This window comes from Balaenoptera physalus, assembly GCF_965194825.1.
Source record: "Balaenoptera physalus genome assembly, chromosome: X".
In the NCBI taxonomy this organism is placed as follows: Eukaryota; Metazoa; Chordata; class Mammalia; order Artiodactyla; family Balaenopteridae; genus Balaenoptera; species Balaenoptera physalus.
This window is the reverse complement of record NC_138903.1, coordinates 105,602,261-105,629,386: the sequence shown is the minus strand read 5'-3', so window position 1 is coordinate 105,629,386 and position 27,126 is coordinate 105,602,261. Positions and strand designations below refer to the sequence as shown.

At 41.7% G+C, this 27,126-nt stretch overlaps 1 long non-coding RNA gene across 1 annotated transcript in view; it reads left to right on the top strand.

Moving 5' to 3' along the window:
• The first annotated feature begins 1,256 nt into the window (after positions 1-1,256).
• Positions 1,257-27,126, top strand: part of LOC309652827 — a 30,444-nt gene continuing 4,574 nt past the window's right edge. The window contains exons 1-2 of the long non-coding RNA XR_014258900.1: positions 1,257-2,930; positions 2,961-26,694. This is a non-coding gene — a long non-coding RNA (uncharacterized lncRNA). The remainder of the gene's footprint in view (positions 2,931-2,960; positions 26,695-27,126) is intronic.

The following is a 27,126-nucleotide window of genomic DNA, read 5'->3' as shown; positions in this document are numbered from 1 at the left end:
TTTATTATTCACAGTTCTGGAGGCTGGAAGTCTGAGATCGGGGTGCCAGCGTGGTTGGGTGAGGGCCCTCTTCCCAGGTCTCAGACTTCTCTCTGTGTCCTCACATGGTGGGAGGGGCTAGCGAGCTCTTTGGGGTCTCTTTTATAAGAGCACTAATCCCATTCATGAGGGCTCCACCCTCATGACCTAATCACCTCCCAAAGGCCCCACCTTCTAATACCATCACATTGGGCATTAGCTTTCAACATACGAATTTAGGGGGGACACAATCATTCAGATCATAGCAGCTCCCCAAGCTAGCATTGCCAGATTTAGCAAATAAAAATATAACAAAAATTAAAATATTGCATGGGACATACTTATACTAAAATTTTATTTATTTATCTGAAATTCTAATTTAACTGGGCATCCTGTTAATTATCTGACAGCACTACCCCAGGCCCCTCTGCACCCTCAGAACCTGCACAGATGGCCCATTCCTTCTTCTTCTTTTTTTTTTTTTTAATAAATTTATTTTTATTTATTTATTTTTGGCTGCACTGGGTCTTCGTTGCTGTGTGCGGTCTTTCTCTAGTTGTGGAGAGCGGGGGTTGCTCAGCAGTTGTGGAGCAGGGGCTTAGCTGCTCCGCAGCATGTGGGATCTTCCCGGGCCAGGGCTCGAACCCGTGTCCCCCACATTGGCAGGCAGATTCTTAACCACTGCACCACCAGGGAAGTCCCCTTCTTTTTTTTAATACAAATTTTATCCACATTGTTTTTTTAAAATTAATTTTTATTTATTTATTTATTTTTGGCTGCGTTGGGTCTTTGTTGCTGTGTGCGGGCTTTCTCTAGTTGCGGCGAGCAGGGGCTACTCTTCTTTGAGGTGCACGGGCTTCTCATTGTGGTGGCTTCTCTTGCTGCGGGGCACTGGATCTAGGTGCACGGGCTTCAGTAGTTGTGGCATGCGGGCTCAGTAGTTGTGGCGCATGGGCTTAGTTGCTCCGCGGCATGTGGGATCTTCCTGGACCAAGGCTCAAACCCATGTCCCCTGCATTGGCAGGCAGATTCTTAACCACTGCACCACCAAGGAAGTCCCCCATTCCTTTTTATTAAGAAGTAGCACTCCAGCCCACCCCCATGTGGGAAGACACTGCAGAGACCTCTTTCCGTCAAGGCAACAGGAGACCCCCACCTCAGGATCTGCCCCCACCTCTTCTCCTGTTGGGCAGGCATAGCTGCATAACCCATCTAAGAACAACATGGGCCTGATAGCCCAAGGGATCCACACAAATTAGCTAGAATGTGTCAGCAGCAGTCAGAAGGGTATACATGGGACTTGATTTTGAGGGTGCTCAATCAAGGGGGCCATGTCATAAGACTGGATAAGGGAGAGTTTATTGATCTGGGGGTACTCTCTTGGGTTACAAGATCTAATCGTTGTAACAGTTCATTTTATGTGTCAACTTGACTGGGCTAAGGGATGCTCAGATAGCTGATAAAATGATTTCTGCATGTGTCCGTGCGAGTGTTTTTGGAAGAGATTAACATTTAATTCAGTAGACTGACAAAGAGATCCACCCTCACCAATGTGGACAAGCATCATTTTAAAAGGCGAAGGAAGGGCGAATTTCCTTTTTCTCTTTTTGAGCTAGAATGTCCATTTTTCCTGCCCTCAGACATTGGAGCTCCTGGTTCTCAGGCCTTTGGACTCAGAAGAAATTATAGCACCAACTTACCTGGTCTCCGGCTTATAGACAGCAGATCATGGGACTTCTGGCCTCCATAACCATGTAAGTCAATCCCTATAAATTTCCTCTTATGTATATCTATATATATCCTATTGATTATATTTCTCTGAAGAGCCCTTATTAATACAGATTTTGGTACTTGGGGTGGGGTACTGCTGTAACAAATACCTAAAAATCTGAAAGCGGCTTTGGAACTGGGTCATGGGTAGAGGCTGGAAGAGTTTGGAGGTGCGTGCTAGAAAAAGTCGACATTGCCATGAATGGACCATTAAAGGTGATTTGCGTAAGGGCGCAGAAGAAGGTAAGAGTGTAGAGAGAGCTTCAGTCTTCTTAGAGAATACCTAAGTGGTCATAAACAGCCTGGTCACAGTATGTCACGGCATGGACACTAAAGGTCATTCTGATGAAGTCTTGATGGAAATGAGGAACATCTTACTGGAAAGTGGGGGAAAGGCCATTCTTGTTATAAAGTGGCAGAGAGCTTCACTGAAGTGTGTTCATGTCCTAGAGTTTTGTGGAAGACAGAATTTGTGAACGATAAAATTGGATATTTGGCTGAAGCTATTTCTAAGCCAAGTGTTGAAGGAGCAGCTTGGCTTCTCTTGAATTCTCATAGTAAAATGAGAGAAGAGAGAAATGGCTTAAAATTGTTAATCAAAAGAAAAACAGAAATTAAAAGTTTGGAAAATTCTCAGCCTATCCATATGGCAAAAAATGAGAAAGCATATTCAGATGAGAACACTAATAAGCGTGACCAAGGGATACTTCGATAAGGGGATTAGTAGGGGTGTCAGCCATGGACTTAATCAGCCACCTCAGCAGGAAAACAGCCAATTTGAACCGAAGGAGGAGACAAGAAAGAATGAAAGGAAAGTTGTTATTAGACTTCTTAGATTTTGCAGGACGGGACCATAGAGCTATTCACCTACAAAAGTACAATATTCTTCAAGACTCTTAAGAAGAAGGACCCAAAGGCAATTCAGAGATTATCAGGGCTGCCTCCTTGGTTTCAAAAGGGGGGGGGGGCCATCTCCAGTGTTTCAACAAGCCAGATGACTCCCACTCAGAGGTGTGGGTGCTAGACCCCTGCTCAGTGGAGTCATGGGGGGTAGGGTCTCCCCCAAGACCCAGACTGATAGAGCCACTAGCATGTGATTTCAGCCCGAGAGAGCTGCCACATGGTTCAGCAAAGCCATGAGGGTCGAGTGCCCCAGTGTGTCCTGAAGGCAGGACGCCTGCCCCAATGTGTCCAGAAAGCAGGACCTCTGCCCCAGAGGGCAAAGCGTTACGTTAAAGAAGGTTATTCTCAAGCCTTAGATTTAATATTGTTTGCCTTGGAGTTTTGACTTGCTTGGAACCTGCCACCCCTTTCTTCTCTCCTATTTCTCCCTTTTGGAATGGGAATGTCTGCCCTATGCTGGTCCCACCATTGCATTTTGGAAGCACATAACTTGTTTGATTCCACAGGTTCACAGCTGGAAGGGAATTTGCCTCAGAATGAATCATACCTTGAGTCTCATCCATATCTGGTTTTTGATGCTATTTATTTTAATTTGAATAATGTATTTTATTTAGCCTATGTGGTATTATCATTGTAACATGTAATCAATATCAAAATATTTATGAGATAGTTTATATTCCTTTTTTTTTTTGTACTAAGTCTTCAAAATCTGGTCTGTTTCACACTCACAGAGCATCTCGATTCGGGATAGCTTCATTTCCAGTCCTCAATAACCACATGTAGCTTCTGTATTGGGTAGCCTAGGTATAACCCAATCCTGTCATTTAAAAGAGAGAGAAACCAAGGATCTGAGGGATCTCTTAGAGATTCTCCAATAACAAAAGAGTTTACATTTGGAGAAATGGTTGTATACCAGATTTTCCCTCCATCATGCGCCTTTGGGAAACAATTAGATGCTATTTAAATGAGACTTTGGACTTTAGACTTAAGTTGATGCTGAAACAAGTTGTCTTTTGGAGCTGTTGGGATGGAATGGATGTATTTGCATGCAAGAAGGACATTAATTTTGGAGGGCTGGGGTGGAATGCTGTAGTCTGAATGTTTGTGTTCCCCTCAAATTCATATGTTGACATCTTAACCCCCAAAGGTGATGGTATTAGTAGGTGGAGCCTTCGGGAGGTACTTGGGTCATGAGGGTGCAGCCCTCATGAATGGGATTAGACCTCACAGAGCTCCCTAGCCCCTTCTTCAAAGTGAGTACACAGTGGGAAGGTGCTGGCTGTGAGCTAGGAAGAGGGCCCTCACCAGGACACGACCATGTTGGCGCCTTAATCTTGGACTTCCCAGCCTCCAGAACTGTGAGCAATAAATTTCTATTGTTTATAAGATACCCAGCCTGTAGTATTTTGTTATAGCAGTCTGAACGGATTGAGGCAATACTCCAGCCAGGACCCTAGGAGAATGATGCACATTTGCTGCTAGGGTGACTCCTAGGAGCCTGGGGAATGTGGTGACCCACACTGAGTGCGGTAAAAATGCCTGAGTTGCTACGGGAGACAGTGGAGGAAGGGATTAAAAGGCGCAAGGAAGTAGGCATGCTGCAGTGTATATATTATGTGAGACCAAAAGACCCGCTGGAGACTATGTTCCATGCAAGGGCTCAGGGAACACACTGTTCAGCAAGGCCATGAGGAAAGTGCTAGTGAGACAGGCAGTAGCATTACTAGGAAGCTGAGTACTCATTCACATATATATATCTGCAATGAATGAGCAGGAGTCTGAGAAAATCATGATCCCTTGCCAAGTTCCTGCACCTGACTCAGTCTTCAGACCTAGAACCCACTGGCTGAAAAGGTGGCCAGGTCCCCAGGAGGAAGGACCCTAAATCACTATGGCAATTACAGACCATAATACTAACCCCAGTTCTTTCCCAAAGGGACCTATTGCCATTTATTTGGGTGACTGTACATTGGGGAAAGGGGAGACATTTAGAGGAATACTGGACATTGATACCCAGAGACCCAAAGTGTCATCATGACTCCCTTTAGAGAGTGGATTATAGGGAGACCAGATAATAAATAGAGTCCTGGCAAAAAGACACCTTACAGAAGGTCCACTAGGTCTTTACATGTACCAGATGCTCATTTCCCTGGTCACTGCGTCTTCACTGCGATTGGCATACTCGACAGCTGGAGTAACTTTCACATTGGATCTTTGTCCTGTGGTGTAAGAGCTACAGTAGTGGAAAGGCCAGGTTGAAGTTTCTAAAGCTGCAGCTGACAGTCATGATAATAAATAAAAATCAGTATTCCATCCCCTGCCCCAGGATGGGATATGGCAGAGATTGGTGCTACCTTAAGGATCTCAAGGATGAAGGGATGGTGTTCCCCATTTCACACATACACCAGTATAGACCCTGCAGAAATGAGTAGAACTTGAAAGATGACTGGAGATGACTGAAAGTTTAAGCAAGTAGTAGCCAATCTCAGCTTCTATGCCGGTCATGGTATCTTTACTAGAGCATATTAATTTGGCTTTTAGGTACATGACATATGGCCACTGATTTGGCAAATATGTTCTTTGCTATTCCAAACAAGAGAGAGGATCAGAAAGAGTTCACATTTATGTGGAATGTATAACAATATTCATTTAAAGTTTTGTCCAGGGATATGTTACTTCTTCTCCCTTCTGTCATAATATAGTTCAAAGAGACCTGACCTCTCTGAACAGCCACAGAAACATCACATTTATCCATTACATCGATGACCTCATCATGCTGATTGAGCAGGACGAGCAAGAGATGGCTAGTACTCTGGAGGCCTTGGTAAGACACATGTGCTCCAGATTGTAGGAGATAAAACCTATAAAGATTTAATGAAGTTTTTTTAAGGATCCAGTGGTTAGGAGCATGCAGGAAAATCCCTGCCAAAGTAAAAGACAAATTGTGGCATCTTATAATCCCTACTACAAAGAAGAAAAGCACAGTACCAGGAAGAACTGTTTGGGTTTTATAGCAAATCATTCCATACCTAAGAACACCGATCCACTCATATACCTGGAGACATGGAAATCTACCGCCTTTGAATAAGTCACAGAGCAGGAAAGGGCTCTTTTCAACAGATCCAGTAAGTAAAAGCAGCGCTGCTGCTCAAACCATATGATCCAGCAGACCCTATGGAGTGGGCAGAATAAGGGGTGAGAAAATATGCATTGTAGAGTTTATGCCAAGTCCCAGTGGGCTGCTGTTACAAAATGGGGGCAAGATGAAATATGAATGGAGTTTACATAATCCATTTGGACGACTCCTGGTACTCCTTTGCCTTGCTGCATTTTAACTGTGAATGGACAAGTGCAGCAACCCCAAACCGAGGTGTGTGTGGTTGACAGGGGCTCAGATTTCGCAGTAATGAGGGTTTTACTGACATCACCAAGTAAGCCACCAGGACTAGCAGAGGTGGTATCTGAGGGTGAGAGGAATTTAGGATGGATAGTGAAGGAAGGAGACAACACACATAAAGCAGCTCCAGAAGTTTTAACCCATACCACTGCAAAAAACATACCCACTACCTAGTGTACACTATTTGTTTACAATTATTTTGCTTTTAAGTCTAGGTTATATAGTCAAAATATTGTGTTCAAAAGTTTCTTGGGTTAGTTCTCCCTCCACTCCCAACCCCTAAAATGGCTGTATTATTTAGCAAGAGTAGAGTAAAGCAAATGACTTTTGTATATTGATTTTGCATCCAGCAACCTTGCTAAACCTCTAATTATTTTCATGCAATTATTGCTTAGTATTTTCATTGTATTATTTTTTAAAATATTACCAATTATACATTATTGTTTTGCTTTGTTTGTTTGGATTTACCCACATGATCACCAATTCTTTCTCACTATTTCTTTTTGTGATTTAGACCTTCTTTTTGATATCATTTTTTTTCTTGAAGTACATCCTTTACTAAACTCTCTAAGTTTTTATCTGAAAATGCCTTTATTTCACCATCGCACACAAAAGATCATTTTTCCTGGGTATTAATTCAGAACTGACAGACTTTTGCCAGCCCTGTGAGGATATCATTGCATTATCTTCTTTTTTATTATGATTATTACTTTATTTATTTATTTATTTTTGGTGGCATTGGGTCTTCTTTGCTGTGCACGGGCTTTCTCTAGTTGCAGCGAGTGGGGGCTCTTCTTTGTTGTGGTGCGTGGGCTTCTCATTGCGGTGGCTTCTCTTGTTGCGGAGCTCAGGCTCTAGGTGCGCGGGCTTCAGTAGTTGTGGCGCATGGGCTCAGTAGTCGTGGCGCACAGGCTTAGTTGCTCCGTGGCATGTGGGATCTTCCCAGACCAGGGATCGAACCGTGTCCCCTGCATTGGCAGGTGGATTCTTAACTACTGTGCCACCAGGGAAGTCCCTCATTGCACTATCTTCTGATTTTCATTGCTGCTATTGATAAGTCTGCTGACAGTCTGTCTTTCCTTTGTGGGGGATCTGTATTTTCTCTCTGGCTACTTTTTTAAAATTAAAAATTGTATTGATATAATTTTAGATTTACATACAGTTGTAAATAATAATATAAAGATATACCTTGTATACTTTGCCAAGTTTTCCAATGGTAACATTTTGCAAAAACAATAGTATGATATCACAACCAGGATATTAATATCCACTGATTTTATTCAGATTTCCCCAGTTTTACTCACATTCATTCTTGTGTATATGTCTGTGTGAATGTATATTAAGTTCTATGCAATTTTATCACCCGTATAGGTTTGTGTATCCACCACCACAGTCAAGACAATAAACAGTTCCAACACCACAAGAATCCTTCATCTTGCCCCTTTATAACTACACCCATATCCCTCCTACCCCCTTCTCCTGTCTCTAATCTTTGGAAAACACCAATCTGTTCCTCATTTTTATAATGCTGTCATTTCAAGAATGTTATATAAATGTAATCATACAGTATGTAACTTTGGGGGATTGGCTTTTGTCACTCAACATAATTCCCTGGAAATTCATCCAAGTTGTTGTGGGTACCAATAGTTTGTTCCTCTTTATTGCTGAGTAGTAGTCCATGGTATGTACATACAGCACTTTCACCATTCTTCCATTGAAAGACATCTAACCAATACCATATTTTGCCCAAAAGTTGCCATGAACATCCAGGAACTGGTTTTTGTGTGAACATAAATTTTCTTTTTTTGTGTGATAAGTGCCTCTGGCTACTTTTCAGATCTATTAATCTCTGGTAGCCTGGTTGAGTAATGGAATAGAGTTTTGATGTAACTCAGAATGCAGCACAGAGTAACAAGGAGATGATAAATATGAAAGAAATTAAAAGAGATAGAAGATAGTATGAAAGTCCAATATACATCTTATTGGAATTTCAGAAAGAGCAAATTGAAAGAGCTGAGGAGAGATAATATTTAAAGAGACGATGGCTGCAAATTTTCCAAAACTGGTGAAAATATCTGAATCCATAGATATACGAAGCACAATGTATACCAAGCAGAATAACTAAAATGAACCTAGAGTAAAATTCAAAAAAAAAAAAAAGACACATGCACCCCAATGTTCATTGCAGCACTATTTACAATAGCCAGGTCATGGAAGCAACCTAAATGCCCATTGACAGATGAATAGATAAAGAAGCTGTGGCACATATATACAATGGAATATTAGCCATAAAAAGAAATGAAATTGAGTTATTTGTAGTGAGGTGGATGGACCTAGAGAATGTCATACAGAGTGAAGTAAGTCAGAAAGACAAAAACAAATACCGTATGCTAACACATATATATGGAATGTAAAAAAAAAAAATGGTTCTGAAGAACCCAGGGGCAGGACAGGAATAAAGACGCAGATGTAGAGAATGGACTTGAGGACACGGGGAGGGGGAAGGGTAAGCTGGGACGAAGTGAGAGAGTGGCATGGACATATATACACTACCAAATGTAAAATAGATAGCTAGTGGGAAGAAGCAGCCACATAGCACAGGGAGATCAGCTTGGTGCTTTGTGTCCACCTAGAGGAGTGGGATAGGGAGGGTGGGAGGGAGATGCAAGAGGGAGGAGATATGGAGATATATGTATACATATAGCTGATTCACTTTGTTATACAGCAGCAACTAACACAACATTGTAAAACAATTATACTCCAATAAAGATGTTAAAAACAAAACAAAACACCAAAACTCTATTCCAGCATTACCCTGATACCATAATCATAGAAAGACATAAAAAAGCAAAGTGCAGACCATCTTCAGGACCCTAGACCCTTCAGACACATCAACACAAAAACTTCAAATAAAATTTTAGCAGAGTCCAGCAATATATAAAAAGGATAATATACCATCACTAAATTATTATTTCTCCCAAGAATCAAAAGTTGGTTTAACATTTGAAAATCAATCACTTTAATTCCCCACATTAACAGACTAATGCAAAAAAAAAAGCTTTGACAAAATCCATCATCCATTCCTGATAAAATCTCTCAGAAACTAAGAAGAGAAGAGAACTTCCTCAACTTAATGAAAGCAACTGTGGAGGGCCTATAGTTAACATCATAATTAATCGTGCAAAAATGAATTATTTCCTCCTAAGGTAACAAAGCAAGTATGTCTGCTCTCACCACTTCTATTCAACATTGTATCAAAGATTCTAAGTCATGTAATAAGGCAAGAAAAAGGGAAAAAAAGGCATACAGGTTGGAGGAAGAGGTACAGCTTTTTATTCACAGGCAACATGATGATCTGTGTAGAAAATCTTAAGGAATCTACAAAAAATGTTATTAGAACTAATAAGTGAGTAACAAGGTTGCAGAATATGAAGTCAATATACGAAAATCAATGGTATTCATAATTCAAAAAGATACATGAACCCCCATGCTCATTGCACCACTATTTACAATACCCAGGACATGGAAGCAACCTAAATGTCCAGCAACAGAGGAATGGATAAAGAAGATGTGGTACATACATACAATAGAATATTAGCTATAAAAAAGAACAAAATGATGCCATTTGCAGCAACATGGATGGACCTAGAGATTATCACACTAAGTGAAGTCAGACAAAGACAAATATCAGATGATATTATGTGGAATATCATATGATATTATATGTGGAACCTTAAAAAATGGTGTAAATGAACCTATTTACAAAACAGAAACTGAGTCACAGATGTAGAAAACAAATTTATGGTTACCCAGGGGGAAAGGGGGGGAAGGATAAATTGGGAGATTGGGATTGACATATACACACTACTACATATAAAATAGATAACTAATAAGGACCTACTGTATAGCACAGGGAGCTCTACTTAATACTCTGTAATAACCTGTATGGGAAAAGAATCTAAAAAAGAGTGGATATATGTATATGTATAACTGAATCACTTTGCTGTACAGCAGAAACTGACACGACATTGTAAATCAACTATACTCCAATAAATAATTTTTTAAAATATCAATGGTATTGGGCTTCCCTGGTGGCACAGTGGTTAAGAATCCACCCGCCAATGCAGGGGACACGGGTCCAAGCCCTGGTCTGGGAAGATCCTACATGCCGCGGAGCAATTAAGCCAGTGTGCCACAACTACTGAGCCTGCGCCCTAGAGCCCTCGAGCCACAACCACTGAGCCCGTGTGCCACAACTACTGAAGGCCGTGCACCTACAGCCTGTGCTCCATAACAAGAGAAGCCACCACAATGAGAAGTCCGCACACTGCAACAAAGAGTAGCCCCTGCTCACCGCAACTAGAGAAAGCCCACGCACAGCAAAGAAGACCCAACGCAGCCAAAAATAAATAAATAAATAAAATAAATAAATTTATTTTTTAAAAAATCAATGGTATTTCTATATACTAGCCTTGAAGATCCTAAACTTGAAATTAAAAACAATGCTACTTACAATAATATCAAATATATGATTTTGACATAATGAGCGGACAACAGATGTGGAAGATCTGTGCACTTAGAAGTATAAAACATTACTGAGAGAAATAAAAGAAAACCTAAGTAAATCGTGAGATATAAAGTATTACTGGATTAGAAGACTCAATATTCTTAAAATGTCATTTCTTTCCAACTTGATCTGTAGATTCAGCACAATCCCAATCAAAATCACAGCAGCTTTTTTTTTTCCAGAAAGTGATAAGCTGATTCTAAAATTTATATGAAAATGCAAAGGGGACCTAAATGTCCAAAACAACTCTGAAAAAGAACAAATTGGTATAGATATAGATATAGACATAGACATAGATATAGTTATAGATAGTGGTGAAAAAAATTTTTTAAACTTCAGGGAGTCAGCATCAAGGATACATATTGCTTCTTCTTTAATTCATATTGGGCTTCACGGAGGAGACAGAATTTGAGCAGCAGTTAAAAAGACCAGTGAAGGAGACAAACTGAGGGCTGGTAGACCTGATAAATGACCTGAGGTCTCTGTCCCTGAGTGGAGGATGGAGCAGTTCTAAGCATCCTGCTGGTCCAAGGCTAGGTGGACACACAGGATAGTCTATGTTGGCAAAAAACAAGATGGGAACTACACTGGATTTCAAACCACAGAGGGCATGGCCAAGGACAAATGCATTCATAAATCCAAGTTTTTCTGGTTTCTCTTACCTCTCTTATTGTGCCTTCTCAATCTTCTGGGTCTCAAAATGACCCTTAAATATTGCTGTTCTTTACAGTTCTTTCCTAAAACTTCTATTCTTTATATCATACAAATTCTTCCTGAGTGATTTCACCCACTCCAGTGTTTCAAACTATTCTGACAATTTCCACATTTTTATCTCTATACCAGACTGACCCTCCCAGTCTTCAGCTTTATATACTCAGCTTCCTACTGGATATCTCTATCTAGGTATCCTACGGATATCTCAAACTCAAAATGTTCAAAATTGAATTAATTAGAATGATGTCAGCAATAATGATGTGGTAAGGACCACAGAAAATACCTTTTTCCACAGAAGCAATGAGAACACTGGTGATAATGGTCAAAATCAACTTTTTTAGACCTCTGGGAATTAACAAAATGCTTGCAGGAATCAGAGAGCATTTACTGAAGAAAAGCAGCTAAGTTGTGATAAGAACAGCAAGCTTAGTGGCATTGCTCTATGCCCATCCCCTTCTCTCCAGCTCTGCAGTAGCCTTTAAAACTGACAACCCACAATCATGTAGAAAACCAAGAGCCTGGCAGCCACTGGAGGAGGCAAAATGAGGTTAGAGTGCCTTCAAAGCACTATACCCATATACTTGTCATCATCTGACCTGTCTGATATTTCCCTGGAAGACCCCACTCACAAGACTTGTCTTTATTTGACCTGACTCAGAGTTCACCCAGTGTGAACAGCCTTTTCCTGGAGGGTGTTTGCTGAAAATAATAAGTGCCAATTATTTAACGTCATTGCTGCTAGATGCAATGGATAATAGTTTGGACACAATAGGCTAACCAAAAAGCTTAAAAAGAAAAGCAGGGAAATGAAAGATCCATAGGGGTTTTGACAAGCTCTGACAAATTCCTGGGAATCTAGAAGGCCACACACATGTGTTGGGCTATGTGCATGTTTAGGAAAAACCTGAGGAGGCCCAAAGCTCTCACCTCTGGCTGATTTTGAGGTTCTACATAATCAGGAAATGCAGCTAAGACAGAGTTTCAAATTATCTGGCCCAGTGTTGAAAGCCCCAAAGTGAACACAGAGCCCCTCAATAAATACTGGGAGACATTGATTCCAGGCATTTAAGGAAATCTCTGTCTAATCATTAGCTGATCAGTAAGCTAACCAAGCAAAAACTTCAGTGGTCACACATGACAAAGAATACAAACTTTACAGAATTACTTCAGAAAAGTCATTAACCAAACAAACAGCAACAATAACAAAGACAAACAGAAAAACAAAACAAAACATAAAACACCCTGGGCATAAGAGAGCATCTAATTTCAGGAGTTGCCACATTATATTTTTCAAAAAAGCAAAACAAAACAGTATAAGACATGCAAAGAAACAAGAAAGATAGGCTCATACACAGGGGGGAAAAGAAGTCAATAAGAACTGTTCCTGGGAAAGTCCAGATACTGGAATTACCAGACAAAAACTTTAAATGAGATGTTTTAAATATGCTGAAATAAAGGAACTCAAGTCTACTGAAACTAAAGCAAAGTATGAAAATGATGTCTCATCAAATAGCAATTATCAACAAAGAGATAGAAATTATAAAATAAATGGAATAGAAATTATGGAGTTGAAAAGTACAATAACTGAAACGAAAAATTCACTAGAGGGACTTGACAACAAAATTAGCAGGCAGAAGAAAGAATTAATGAACTTGAAGATAGGTCAATTGAGATTATTTTTTAATCTGAGGAGCAGAAAGAAGAAAAGAAAGATGAACAGAGCCTCTGAAACCTCTTGGACACAGTGAAGCATACAATGGGTGACCCAGAACGAAAGGAGAGAAAGAATGGGAAAAAAAGTATATTTGAAGAAATAATGTCAGAAAGTTTCCCGAATTTCATTTAAAAAAAGAAAACATGAATCTACACATCTGAGGAACTAAATGAATCCAAGTAGGATAAATGTAAAAAGATCCACACCTAGACACATCATAATCAAATTGTCAAAAGACAAAGAAAAAAGAGATCATCTGGGCTTCCCTGGTGGTGCAGTGGTTGAGAGTCCTCCTACCAGTGTGGGGAACATGGGGTTTGAGCCCTGGTCCGGGAAGATCCCACATGCTGCAGAGCAGTTAAGCTGGTGCACCACAACTACTGAAGCCTGCGTGCCTAGAGCCCATGCTCTGCAACAAGAGAAGCCACCACAATGAGAAGCCCATGCACCACAACGAAGAGTAGCCCCCGCTCACCGCAACTAGAGGAAACCCGCGCACAGCAATGAAGACCCAACACAGCCAAAAATAAATAAATTTATTAAAAAAAAGATCATCTTGAAAGCAGCAAGAGAGAAGTGACTCATTAGATATAAGAGTTACTCAATAGATTAACAGCTAATTTCTCATCAGAAACAATGGAGGCCAGAATGCAGTAAGATGACACGTTAAAAGTGCTGAAAGAAAAAGACTGTCACCCTAAGAATTCTATATCCAGCAAAACTTTTCTTCAGAAATGAAGGAGAAATTAAGACATCCCCAGATAAACAAAAACTAAGAGGATTTATTGCTGGCAGATCTGCCCCACAAGAAATACTGAAGTGACATTTTCAGGCTTAAATGAAAGGACACTAGATAGCAACTTGAATTCACATGAAAAAATAAACTGTTAAATTTAATTACGTAGGTAAGTATGAGACAATATAAATGTATTTTTTTCTTTATAATTCCTTGTTTTGATCACCTCCTCTTCACCCCATTGGTGAAGGATGGGTTCCCCATTCTAGGGTTATGGGGATGGCTAGGACAGGTGAGATGGATAGCAGTTTATTAGTCACATATACTCACAGTCCAGGGGAGGAAGACACCACATGCCATGCAGGGCCACAGGGGGGTTGCACTTGGGAACAGCGTGAACAAACAGGGTCTGAAGGAGTCAGACTTTATAGTATCAAGAGTATGAGGTGACCCTTGGTTTCCACAGAAGGATGTGATTGGCCTGTTTGAATAATTCCATGGGCTGACATGCTACTCAGGGTTAAGTAAGAACTTGCCTGATTCCCATGATAAGGAGAATTTTTTGGCTGGGGGACTTCATCATCCATACGAGCAGAGTGAGGAGAGGAACTTGGAGTTAGGCTATTTGAGGCCCTCCTGATTTTATCAGCTGTCAAGGCAGCACTTAATTTTAAGATTTACATTGCAGCTGACCTCTTGAAGGTCTTGATATCACTTTAAATCTTGGTTATGATTGAGACTTTTAGGGAGTAGAAGTGCCTCCCTAGGAAGTAAAGGAGGAACTTGACCAGGAGAAAGAGGGCCACATGGTGAGGTGATCATCAAAAAATAGTAACTTTAGTGGTGACCCCTTTGTGGCCAATAAACGCATTGGAGGGACCTGTGCGGCATTGGTGCAGGGAGTACCTGTCTCCAGGGGGCATGAATTTAGACTAATCAATGCCTGTGGCAATAGTGACACCCAGTGGGGGGTCCATTTGCCGCTCTGTAACTTAAATAAGAGTTCTCTGAGGAGCTCGGTTTGCCTTTCAATTAAACCAACTTCCTGGGGCCTATTGGAGAGGTGGAAGTTCCGCTGAATGCCTTCTTTAAGAGCCAGCATTGTGTATTTTGAAAAGTGAAATGAGTACCTTTGTCATGATCAGTTATATCTACAACTCCAAAGGAAATAAGAAGTATCCTGGTAAGGCCTGGTATTGTGGCCTTAGTATATGTCAAGACATGTGTGACCTTGATTTATATTTTGGGTATCTATGAGGCAAGAGATTCCCAGAGTTTTTACCCCAAAGGGGCAACTCTTAGGCAGTGGCCCAAGAGTTTGTAAAAATGTGCAGATGAGACTATTTTTTGGCTAGGGCATCCACTGTTAAAATGACGACCTGAAGTGTGGCCAATTGGGCTGACTCTTTTTTTTTTTTTTAATGATGTTGATGATTTTTTTTAAATTATTTGTTTATTATGGCTGTGTTGGGTCTTCGTTTCTGTGCGAGGGCTTTCTCTAGTTGTGGCAAGTGGGGGCCACTCTTCATCGCGGTGCGCGGGCCTCTCATTATCGCGGCCTCTCTTGTTGCGGAGCACAGGCTCCAGACGCGCAGGCTCAGTAATTGTGGCTCACGGGCCCAGTTACTCCGCGGCATGTGGGATCTTCCCAGACCAGGGCTCGAACCCATGTCCCCTGCATTGGCAGGCAGATTCTCAACCACTGCACCACCAGGGAAGCCCCTGGGCTGACTCTTGTGTGCCATCCTTTTCAGAGACATTCTGGTTAAGGGATGAAAAACAGCAACATTCTACTGAACTCCATCAGGTATGATGGTGCGATGCCACCCATAAAGTGTATGAACTCCCATTATTTGTCACTCAGTTGATCCTAAGGGAGTCCCCAGGTAGCCAAGGGAGAGGCTTGACCTCCTCCAGCATCATGACATCTGGCAAAGGACTGAGGATAGAGGAGGCCACGCCTCCTGTAGCTGGGATCCACTAGAGGGCCCAGGTTCAGTTCCATCCTGTGTCAAGGAGGCCTCATTAGCTGTGATGTGCTTGTGGGGTGCTGCTTCCAAGACCCAAGGCATAATGAGCCGCTAGGTATAAAAGGTCACAGGCTCAGGGACTGTGAGAACCTCAGTTTTCAGGGGATCTCATATGTGGCCATCAATTGCTGCCCTGATGGTATATAGTGCAGGCCTATGAAGGGCAATTTCTTGCATCAGAAGCCTAGGGACAACTAGGTCATTGTAGGTGGCCTAGAGATTCCAGGAGGTATGAAAGGAGGTTGCTGAAGCTACAATGAAGGAGTCTCTGAGGGCACTAACAGAAGTGCTTGTTGATTTCAATTTGACAGATTCTAGAGCTTTCTGTCGGAGAAGACCCCATTCAAGATGGGTCAGTTTGCAAGTAGCAGCATCAGTGAGGTAAAGTAAAATTTGTAAATGAAGAATATGGTGCCTCCAGAAACCCAAAAAAGAAATACTCAAAGATATTGGACTTGCATTAACATTGTGGGCACTTAAAGGGTCAATAGCTGTTTCCTGACAGTGTCAGAGATGGAGCAGCTCTCAGTTTACCAAAGAATTTTCAGGATTGTAACAGAGGTAGTGGGGCCTTGCACTGTGTGTGGAGCAATAGTCTATCCCCTTTTATGAGCTCCTTTGTGAGTATTTGTATGTCCTTAATAAATGTGTTAAATGAATCTCCTTGGAGGAGGACGTCATCAAGGTAATGTCATACCTGTATTCCTAGAGAAAGGTGGATGCAGTTAGGATCTTTCGTGTGACGGCAAGGCCGCTGAGGTACCCCATGAGTAGCCTAGTAAAGGTGTATGTATCCTTTCGGAGGTGAAGCCAAACAACAGTTGAAAAGGTATTGAAATAGATACTGAACAGAATATATTATCCAAATCTATAATAGCAAAATAGTTGCCGAGTGGATGGAGTCAGTAATTCCAATAATATTGGGTATTGGATATGGGGGCCATAGTGGATGGGACCGCAGAATTGAGGTTGCACTTACGTACTGTGAGGCACCATTCATTCTTTCCAGGTTGAAGAACAGGCCAAATTGGGATGTCAAATGAAGGAGCAGTGGAGAAAATCACCCCTTCACTAGTTCAGTCTTACATACAGTAAGTTCTAATCCTTGAAGGCCCTATTTTAGGTTACATTAGGTCATATTAACTATTTTAACTGGGGAATCCATGGCACCTCACTTAGTCAAAGAAATTTGTAAGTGCCAAAACTTTATTTAATTTTAATTTATTACTCATGAGTCAGAGTGTCCATGCCCACTACAGGATATTTTAGGATAATGGGTGCTATGACCATGGAGAATTTAGGCAAAATAATAATTCTGATGGTTAAGGTGAGGCATACCTATTTGTCCTATATTTTACAGTCAGTAATTCCCTTAAGATTATAGAGGGTACCTTGTTTAAATTTAATGGGTCCCCAGGTATAACTGTGATTTGAGCCCCAGTATTAGTCCACGAACGTTTGCCAATTGGTGCATTTCAACTGCAAGTGTTGAAGTGAATTCAGAACCTATGTTGTAAAGGTGTAAAAGTGCCCTTTTGTCTTTTTTGCTGTATAAATTATTTTAGTAAATTTTGTATTTCCAGTTGTGTTAAATTGTGGACCTTTGTTTCAATTTAATTTTTTTTCTGCAACCCTGAGAATTGAGCTCTTTGTTGCAATGGAGGCATAAGCAGCAGAGTGGTGTAACAGAAGATCATTGGGTCCACAATTCTGCTACAGCCCCACTCTTTCCCCCACAGGGACTTCCCTTTCCCCCTCTCTTTTCTTTTTCTAAAAATTCCCTCATAACAATTTAGATTTCTAGCCATGTAAAGCTGCTGCTTTCAGTTTCTGTCTCTACCCAATCACCTGTGATGTGGACCTTCTTGGTGGTTACAGGGAAAGGTTCAGGGCCCTGGGGCCCACTTCATAGGCAGCTGCCTTCTCTTCCAGGGAATGCCAGTCAATTTTCCCTGAGCTGAGTCCACATCCAGTAAGATCATTTTGCCTACGGGCTGGATGGGATTCATCAAGCCCCGTGATTGCAAGATTAGGACTTTTGGCGTGCTGGTAAGCAGCAGTGTTAGGTAAAGCCCAGGCACATTGGCTAGGGGTTATGGATTGGGACAGCAATTAAGTATGAAATACTCCTTCCCATTTTCTTTTTATCATCGGTGCCTGGGCCATGGGCCCCAATGGATATGCACCTCAATACCTTTGGGGGTCAGGAGAGCATACACAACAGTAGCAAGGGAAGCAGCAGTATAGAGAGAAGCAAGAATGCTACCCTTGCCTGAATAACAATGACTATTAGGCAAATAATAGTCAACTTAATTCTCCCCAGGGTGATGGTCTCCTTCCTTTCCACGAACCTCACAAAGAAGTGTCCCTGGGCCCATCCTGGCAGTGCACAATCATGAACAAGGTATGTTATGGCTGCCCAAGCAGCTAGTGACAGTAACCAGGCTAGATACTGTGACCACAGAGCTATAGCCTCACTGCTGGTAACTGTGACTCAAGTGCCAACTGGTCAAGATGCTGTGTGTGCTGCCTTCACAGGCAGGAGCCTCAGAGACCACCTGCCAAACACGGGCCCAAACCAACAGCATACCATGATGGGATATAGTCAATTAGCAACCATTCTTATCTTGAGGATTAGAGCATTCAGAGTAGGAATAGAGGATAATACCTAGCAAAGACAACACATTGCCTTGCAAGCCAAAGCACAAGTCCACTGGCAATTGGCAGTTCTGTCCCAGACAGTATTTGCCATATCACGGAACCAGTTAATTAGCCGTGAACAGTTAATTAAAGCTGACCCAGTGTCCTTGGTCATGGTTGGTCCATCCTGTTCATGACGCCAATTGTGTTGATCACCTCCTCTTCACCCCATTGTTGAGGGAGGGACACTGCCCTAGGGTTATGGGGATGACCAAACACACAACACCCAACACCGGACAGTTGAAATAGACAGCAGTTTATTCGTCACATATATTTACAGCCTGAAGGAGGACACTGCATGTCACACAGAGCCACAAGCGGTTTGCGCTTGGGAACAGAGTGAACAACCAGGGGTGTGGGAGGCAGGCTTTGTAGTTTCAAGAGAATGGGATATTCCCTGACGGTCCAGTGGTTAAGACTCGGTGCTTTCACTGCAGAGGGCACAGGTTCAATCCCTGGTCAGGGAACTAAGATCCTGAATGGCACAGCCAAAAAAAAAAAAAAGAAAAAAGAAAAGAGGATGGAGTAACCCCTGGTTCCTGTGAGAGGATGTGACTGGTTTGTTTAAATAATTCTCTGGGCTGGCAGGGAACTGAAGCCCACTACTCAGGGATAAGCAGGAACTATGCCTAGTCTCCATAATGAAGACGGTTGTTTGGCTAGAGGACCTTATCTGTGGAAGGAGAATGGGGAGGGGAATTTGCAGTTAGGTCATTTGAGGCACTCTCAATTTTACCATATGTCAAGGCAACACATAATATTAATTTTAGGCCATATACCACATTCCTTTTCCTCCCTTTCTGATTTAATACTTATTTATTTAGTTATTTATTTGGCTTCATTGGGTCTTAGTTGAGGCACGTGGGGTCTTTACTTGCGTCATGTGAACTCTTAGTTGCGGCATGTGGGATCTAGTTCCCTGACCAGGGATTGAACCCGGACCCCCTGCATTTGGAGCACGGAGTCTTAGCCACTGGACCACCAGGGAAGTATCCCCCCTGCCCCCCACCTTTCTGATTTAAAAGACAACTGTGTAAAGTAATCACGACAAACCTGTGTTGATGACATACAATGTATAAAGATGTAATTTGTAAGACAATAACAGCATAAAGGAGTGGGGAGAGAATGGAGCATTCTTGGAGCAAAGTTCTTAAATAATATTGAAATTAATTTGGTATTAATTTAAGTTGGTTTTTATAAACTAATATACTAATTGCAATCCCCAAAAGCCACTAAGAAAATAACTGAAGATATAAAAGAAACAAGGGGGACTTCCCTGGTGGCACAGTGGTTAAGAATCCGCCTGCCAATGCAGGGGACACGGGTTCGAGCCCTGGTCTGGGAAGATCCCACATGCCGTGGAGCAACTAAGCCCATGTGCCACAACTACTGAGCCTGCATTCTAGAGCCCGTGAGCCGCAACTACCGAAGCCCACGCGCCTAGAGCCCATGCTCCGCAACAAGAGAAGCCACCGCAATGAGAAGCCCACGCACCGCAACGAAGAGTAACCCCCGCTCTCTGCAACTAGAGAAAGCCTGCGCGCAACAACAAAGACCCAACGCAGCCAAAAATAAATAAATAAATAAACAATAAATTAATTTTTAAAAAACCCAAGGTAATCAAAATGGTAGGCTAGAAAATAATCCACTTAACTCAAAAGAAAGCAGTAATGGAGGAACTGATGGACAAAAAAGACGTGAAATATAGAAAACAAATAGCAAAATAGCAGACATAAATCCTACCTTTTTGCTAATTACATTAAATTCAAATAGATTAAACACTACAATCAAAAGGCAGAGGAGATTGGAAGAATGGATAAAAAAGCATGATCCAATTATATGCTGTCTACCAGAGACATGCTTTGAATTCAAAGACACAATTAAATTGAAATTAAAAGGATGAAAAAAGACATATCATGAAAACAGTAACCAAAAGAGAGTTGATATACTAATGTCAAACAAAATAAACTTTAAGACAAAAATTATTACTAGAGACAAGGGAGAACATTTTATAATGATAATAGGGTCACTAATTCAGGAAGATATAACAATTGTAAATATATACATACCAAAAAACACCCCCTCCCCCAGATACATGACGGAAAACCCGACAGAATTACAGGGAGAAATAGACAATTCAGCAGTTATAGTTGGGGACATTACTACTGACCTTAGAGAAATTTTTTTAAAGGCATACTATGAACAATTGTATGCCAAGAAATTAGATAACATAGATGAAATGGACAAATTTCTAGAAAGACACAAGTTATCAAAACTGATTCAAGGAGAAATAGAAAGTCTGAATAGACCAATACAAGTAAAATGATTGAATCAGCAATCAAAAATTCCTACATACACACACATACACAAAAAGCCCGGACCAGATAGCTTCACTGCCAAATTCTACCACGGAAGAATTAACACCAATCCTTTTGCTCAAGCCAAAAACCTAGAAATCTTCCTTGACTCTTCCCTTTTCACCACCCCTCCCCCATGTATCCCAAGTGCTTAACACAGCACTTAGCACAGAGTAGGCATGTATTCATTTATTCAATGAATATTGTGTTCTTACCATATTCCAGGTACTGTTCTAGGCATTAGACCTACAACAGTGAGCAAAACAAGCCCCTGACCTCATGGGACTTACATCTTAGAGAATGAATGAGTGAATGAGTAAATCTTTTAATACTTAAATCAGGCACCACTTCTCCCCTCCCTTCTCAGTCCTCTGTCTGAATCCAGGATAAATCTCCTTTACCATTGCATTAAGTTTTTTGTGTTGAAATTATTATTTTTATTTGTTTATTTTCTTTACAAATCTCTCTACCCCCCACTTAGCTGTGAACTCCTTGAGGGAATTCCCTGGCTGTCCAGTGGTTAGGACTCCATGTTTTCACTGCCAAGGGCCCGGGTTCAGGGTTCAGTCCCTGGCGGGGGAACTAAGATCCCACAAGCTGCACCATGTGGCCAAAAAAAAACCCAAAAACCAAACAACAAAAAAAACCCTGTGAACTCCTTGAGAGCAGGATTTTATTTATTTATTGAATCTTGTTTATTTCTAGGACCTGGTACATAGCAAGTGCTCAATAATGGTTTGTCCTATACTATTCAAGGTGTTTTCTAACTTTAAAGACAGTCTCTACTCTCTCTGGTTCAATTCCGCCTCTAGCCCCTCCCACACGGCTGCACAACTTGCTGTGGCCAGGAACACTGGTCAGTTCTTTGTTTTTCCTGGCTTTCAGGTTCATTTCATTCATAGGACCCTGGGGCGGTGCCTCAAGCAGAGCCTGGGAGTCTTGAAGTACTCCCAACTGCCCAGGAAAAGAGCCCGCTCAGCCCTCTGCGTTTAGAAAGGGTTCTTATAGCCCAATCCACTTTGATCCTTTTAGTCCTGAAAGGCTACCCTTTCCACTGTAAACTGGGGCCTTAATAATTCCAAACACTTCCCTCATCCTGGGTCAGGTCCCTGTGGTGATTCTGGGGTACACCCTGGAGGAGTTAAGTGGAAGTTTTTCAAACTGGGGAAACAAAGAGCGGCAAGAAGGTGTGACTAGCTCATTCAACCTGGCTCTACTACTGGGAAATCATCTCAAACCACAGATCCTGGTGAAGAAGGCCCAGCACAGTCAGCTCGGGTATAAGGCACAGCATGGCATTTGAGTGGCAGGACATGGCAGTCACCTAGGTATCTGCTGCATTTCCTACCTGTTAAGGAGTATAATACGGACTACAGAATTTCTGTGAGTCCGTATAACAACCTCTGTGCTTCTGATGGGAAAATAGGCCAAGAAGGGTTAATTAGACCAAGGGACTCCAGTCATTTTGTGAGGAGAGACCGTTTTTCATTTCACTTAAGCCTTGAGAACACCTGTGTGGGGAGGGAAGGGACGTATGCTTGTGTGTCTGTGTGAGTGTGCTGGAGGAAGCTGGTGGGGGAAGCACCAAGAATGATGGATCTGAGGGGCCTCAGGGAACGGATAATAATGATAGGAGGGGGTTAACAGAGCTGACAGGGAAGACCCTGGGGGCAGGAAGGTGTCGGACAGTAAAGGTCCTTGGAGTGGGAGGAGCTGACAATCTGACAGCGACGACCCTACACAGAGCCATAGAAGGGCCGCTGCTGTTTGCAGCATTTCCTTACTAGTTGATCCAGTGTCCTAGTTGGGCCCCCCTGGGCTGGACTAATAATGTACGTGCCCCACTACAATGCCAACACATCAAACAAGCCACCATTAGAACAGGATCATTTTCCTCCAGGCAGCTGCTTGCTGCAATCATTCTGCTGATTAAATTTCATTCTGGAAAGTACTGCACAGACATTAATCAGGTGTCACAGCCACTCCATCCTATAGAGCCAAAGCCTCTCTGACCTTTAAAAATATACCAAACAGTTGCTAGAACACATCTCCCCAGGGAGAGTAGGTCCTCAGGCCAGCCCACAGAAATCTATGCTGTTCTTGCCCCCTTCCAACCGATCTTCCTCTCCCCCGGAGATAGAAAAGGGAAACAAAGACCTTTCTGACATTTTTGCCTGGGGGACTCTGGTCAGCCTTACATCTTGGTGGTGCCAGCAACCCCCTACATACGTGGATTTGAAGGTCTGGAAGGGTTTCCCCATCTCAAAATAGCTTCCCCACTGGCCTGCTCCACTGCCTGACATTTTCACTGTAATAAGCACTCCTCCCAGTTAAAACACTGTAGTCTCCAGAAATCCCCTGTTTAAACAAAATAAAATCAAACTGGTTTATTTGGAAGAGAGAATCCATAAATAATAACGGCACCTTACAATCACAAAACACTATTCCTTGCTTTCAATGGACCTTCCCCTATGCTACCTCATTTCATCTCTACATCAACCCTGTGAAGAAGATATTATTACTATCCCCATCTTGCAGATGTCAAAATGGAGGCTCAGAGAGATTAACTGATTTGATCAAAGTCCAAGGGGTAGAAAATGGTCTCCTGATGCCAAACCTTAAGCGCTGTCTGTCATGCTAACATAAATGAATACTGGCAACTGAGAGTTCTAAAAAGAGATGTGTTTGATGGTGGTGCAGGCAATGGCTGAGGTCACCTCCAAGTAGGGCGACCCTTTCCAGAGAAAGGGCCTGCGAACAGCCAGAAGGTTAGTGGAGACAGTGAGCACCTGGGTGTAGGGGAGGGAGGTGGGGAGGCGAGAGGGGTGGAAAGCAGCCGGGTCTCCCTCATTTCAGATGTTACTATTAGTGCTCCCCTATTTCTTTCCCCCAAGCCAGTAGGTGGCAAATGAAGTACCTTATCTCTAGTTGGATCTTCCTGCCAGAAGTGGTGGAGAGATGCTGGATGGAAGTGGAGGAGGGAAGGTCACGTATGTGTGTCCCCCTGGGTTGGGCTGCCCCTGCTGATGTGTACCAGCAGTTTCTGGCCGCCCCACCCTCTACAGGCAGTACCCGTTCAAGTCCAGGGCATTAATATGAAGATAGAGCATTATAACACTGTGTCAGTAATGTAAGACAGTGCCCTGTCCTTAAAGCATAATGTCGTTTAAAATGCAGTGTGTAGTAGGCTGCGACTTAATTGGAAAGGATGCCTTGGACCATTCGGGATGCTACAGAACATTTGGCATGGCCATTAAAAACTGTTCTCCAGAGCCCAGGAAACTAATTGCAAATGCTTAGGTAATGCACAGCTGATGGAAAGAAGATTTCCCCTTAAGATGATTCCATGGTATATGTACAGGGATGTTTATTGCACTATTGCTTGTAACTATGAAAAACTGAAACTAAATTAAATGTCCAACCATGCAGAGTTGGCTAAATAAGTCTGAAACATTCCCACGACAGAATGCTATGCAGTTGCTAAAAAAATGAGGTAAACCTATATATACTGATATGGAAACATGCCCATGAAATAATATTGGGTTTTTTTAAAAGTAAGTTGCAGAATAATATTTATAGTTTGGTTCCATTTTTGTTCACTACCTATGTGTGTAGGTCTCTGTGTGTGTATATGCATATACTTATTATATATGCATAGCAAAAGTGGAAAAGTCTAGGAAAATACACACCAGACTTTTAATAGAGGTTACCTCTGAAGAGTGAGATTGGGGAGGGAAAGAATTTCACTTTTTAATTTATACACTTCTGTATTGTTCGAAATTTAGGTGCATATCTCACGTTGGCTGTTTGTTAAAGGAAGGCAGACTTTATTGAGCAACTGCTTCCTTGTTATAGCAGGATCTGGGTTCCTAGCAGAGCTGAGAGGAAGGCATGGAGTTAGGGGCATTTCACCTTCAACAGAACTTCCTACAGGACCATCTGAACTGCAGTGCTGTATTTCTTTTAAACAGCAAGACACTAAAATACAACCTTACTAACGATATCCTAATAAACAAAGCTGCTCATTTTATCCCTCTCTATATTCTGTCTTTCCCTCAAATTCCAACCACCCCACCCTACCCAGGCAGAGTTCCTTTTATCTTCCCAGGCAGGTCAGTTTCCCAGAAAGCTGTTCCTTTCAGGCAATCCACAGAGTAGACAGCCCCCTACCGGTGTAATTTCAGGGGCATAGAAAGAGCTGGACCAGAAAAAGTACTTGCCACCTGCCAGCATCAACAAGCTTTAATCACACAATGAAAGAGAAGTACAGATTCCCTTTAGTGAGGTGACACCTTGCCTGAAACTTGCACTCAGGCAAGGAAGACTGAAAGCAGAGCCGCGCGTTTGTGTGTGTGTGTGTGTGTGTGTACTTGTGTGTGTGTGTGTGTGTGTGTGTGTGTGAGAGAGAGAGAGAGAGAGAGAGAAGAACCAGAGTAAGTGAGCCCTGAGTGGCCCCAAGCACACACCGCAGGGAGGACAGAGTACAATTATGAAACATTCACCTGTTTGTTTAATTTGTTTATAAAATAGAATTTGGAGGGTTTGGGGGGCTAATGTGAATAATAATACATTCTCATTGAATATATTTGAAAGGTACAGAAAAGTATAAAGAAGAAGGTAGTCGCCTGTATTTCCACCTCCCAGAGGTAACTATAGTGAATGTTTATGACTTTCCTTCTAGGCATTTTTCTGTGCATGTATATGCAATTTGAAACAAAATCAGGATCAAACTATACATGCAGTTCTTAACCTATGTATTCGCTCATTATTATGGATATTTCTATGTCCTTAACATTTGAAAACCCAATTTTAATAGCTATATAGTATGTGCATCATATGGCTGTGGTATCATCTGGTTAATCATTCCCCTAAATTTGGGCATTTCAGGGGTTTTTTACCCCAATTTTTCTCCTTATTATAAATAACATTGCCATGGTCATCCTTGCACATAAATCTTAGTCCAGATTTCTCTTTCCTTAATACAGGTTCCCAGAAGTGGAATTACTGGGTCACAGAGTGTAAACATTTTTAAAGGCTCTGTGGAGCAGTTTGAACTGGGAGCAAATCTACTGCTTCCCAGAAACTACTGAACACAGAAATCCTCTCCAGTCAAACCTGAAAAAAGCAGTTGGACATACACGCCCCTGCCCACGACAATGCCACATCTAATTAGGTGTTTAATGAAAGTTATTTGATGGGGATAAAGGAAAAGGATGTACTGAGCTCTGTAATTAATTAGAGGAAAGAAACAAGGCAGTTACAGCTTCACTGAATCCTATTCGACGATCCCCACCAACCACCATCTCTGGCAGGTAAACCAGGGCATCCAAATGGTGAAACCCACCAAATGATCCCCCAACCCGTTCCTGTGGGTTTGAGGCCACTCAACATCATCTCCTGCCCTTTTTTCCTGATTGTAAAGCAGTACATATGGTGAATTTTTCTGTATGGAGTTTTTCCTTCAATAAATAGTGTAATTTACAGTGTAAAATATGTTAATTTTGTTTACTCACTGATCTCGCTCTAACCTTAACATTTTGTGATTATTAACCTGTCACATTTATTCTAAAATTCAAAAAAGCATAATCTAGCCTTTTTGAATATCAAGATTTCCCTAGTGTATTCATTGCTGCATGCATTATTGTTCTCTGTTTTATGCCTTCAAATTAGGAAAATGTGAAATTCTGTGGGGAAAAAAACACTGATTTTAACAAGAAACTACCTTCTTTCTGTAGGAAGAAACAGGTTGTTTGTTCTTCAGAACTTTCCTATCAAGAACTTACTAGAAGTATGTATACCTGTATCATTTTTTATGCTTTTGGTAATGTTTCCAAACCACGTACTTTGAAATCACAATCATTTCTTTATATTCATTTTCATATAATTCTCTTGATACTCTTCATCACACATTAGTGATCAGAAGCGAGATGTAATTTCCATTTCCTGCCCATAAGAGCTAAGTAGGTATTGTAATACAAGTTGAAGGGGGTTTTATTGTGCAAGGATGAACTACTGTTGGGTTTGACTGATTGAAGATGAACTTTGATATGGCATATTGGAACGCTACTAAATGCAACTTACAATGCCTAACAAAAAATATATTATTTTATTATTGAGAAAATTTACTTTTTAAAAGGAGTATTTAACTCTCAAAACAAACAAAAGGAAAAGTATACATGGAGAACAAAATCAGGAAAGATGCACTCCAATCCATAAATTG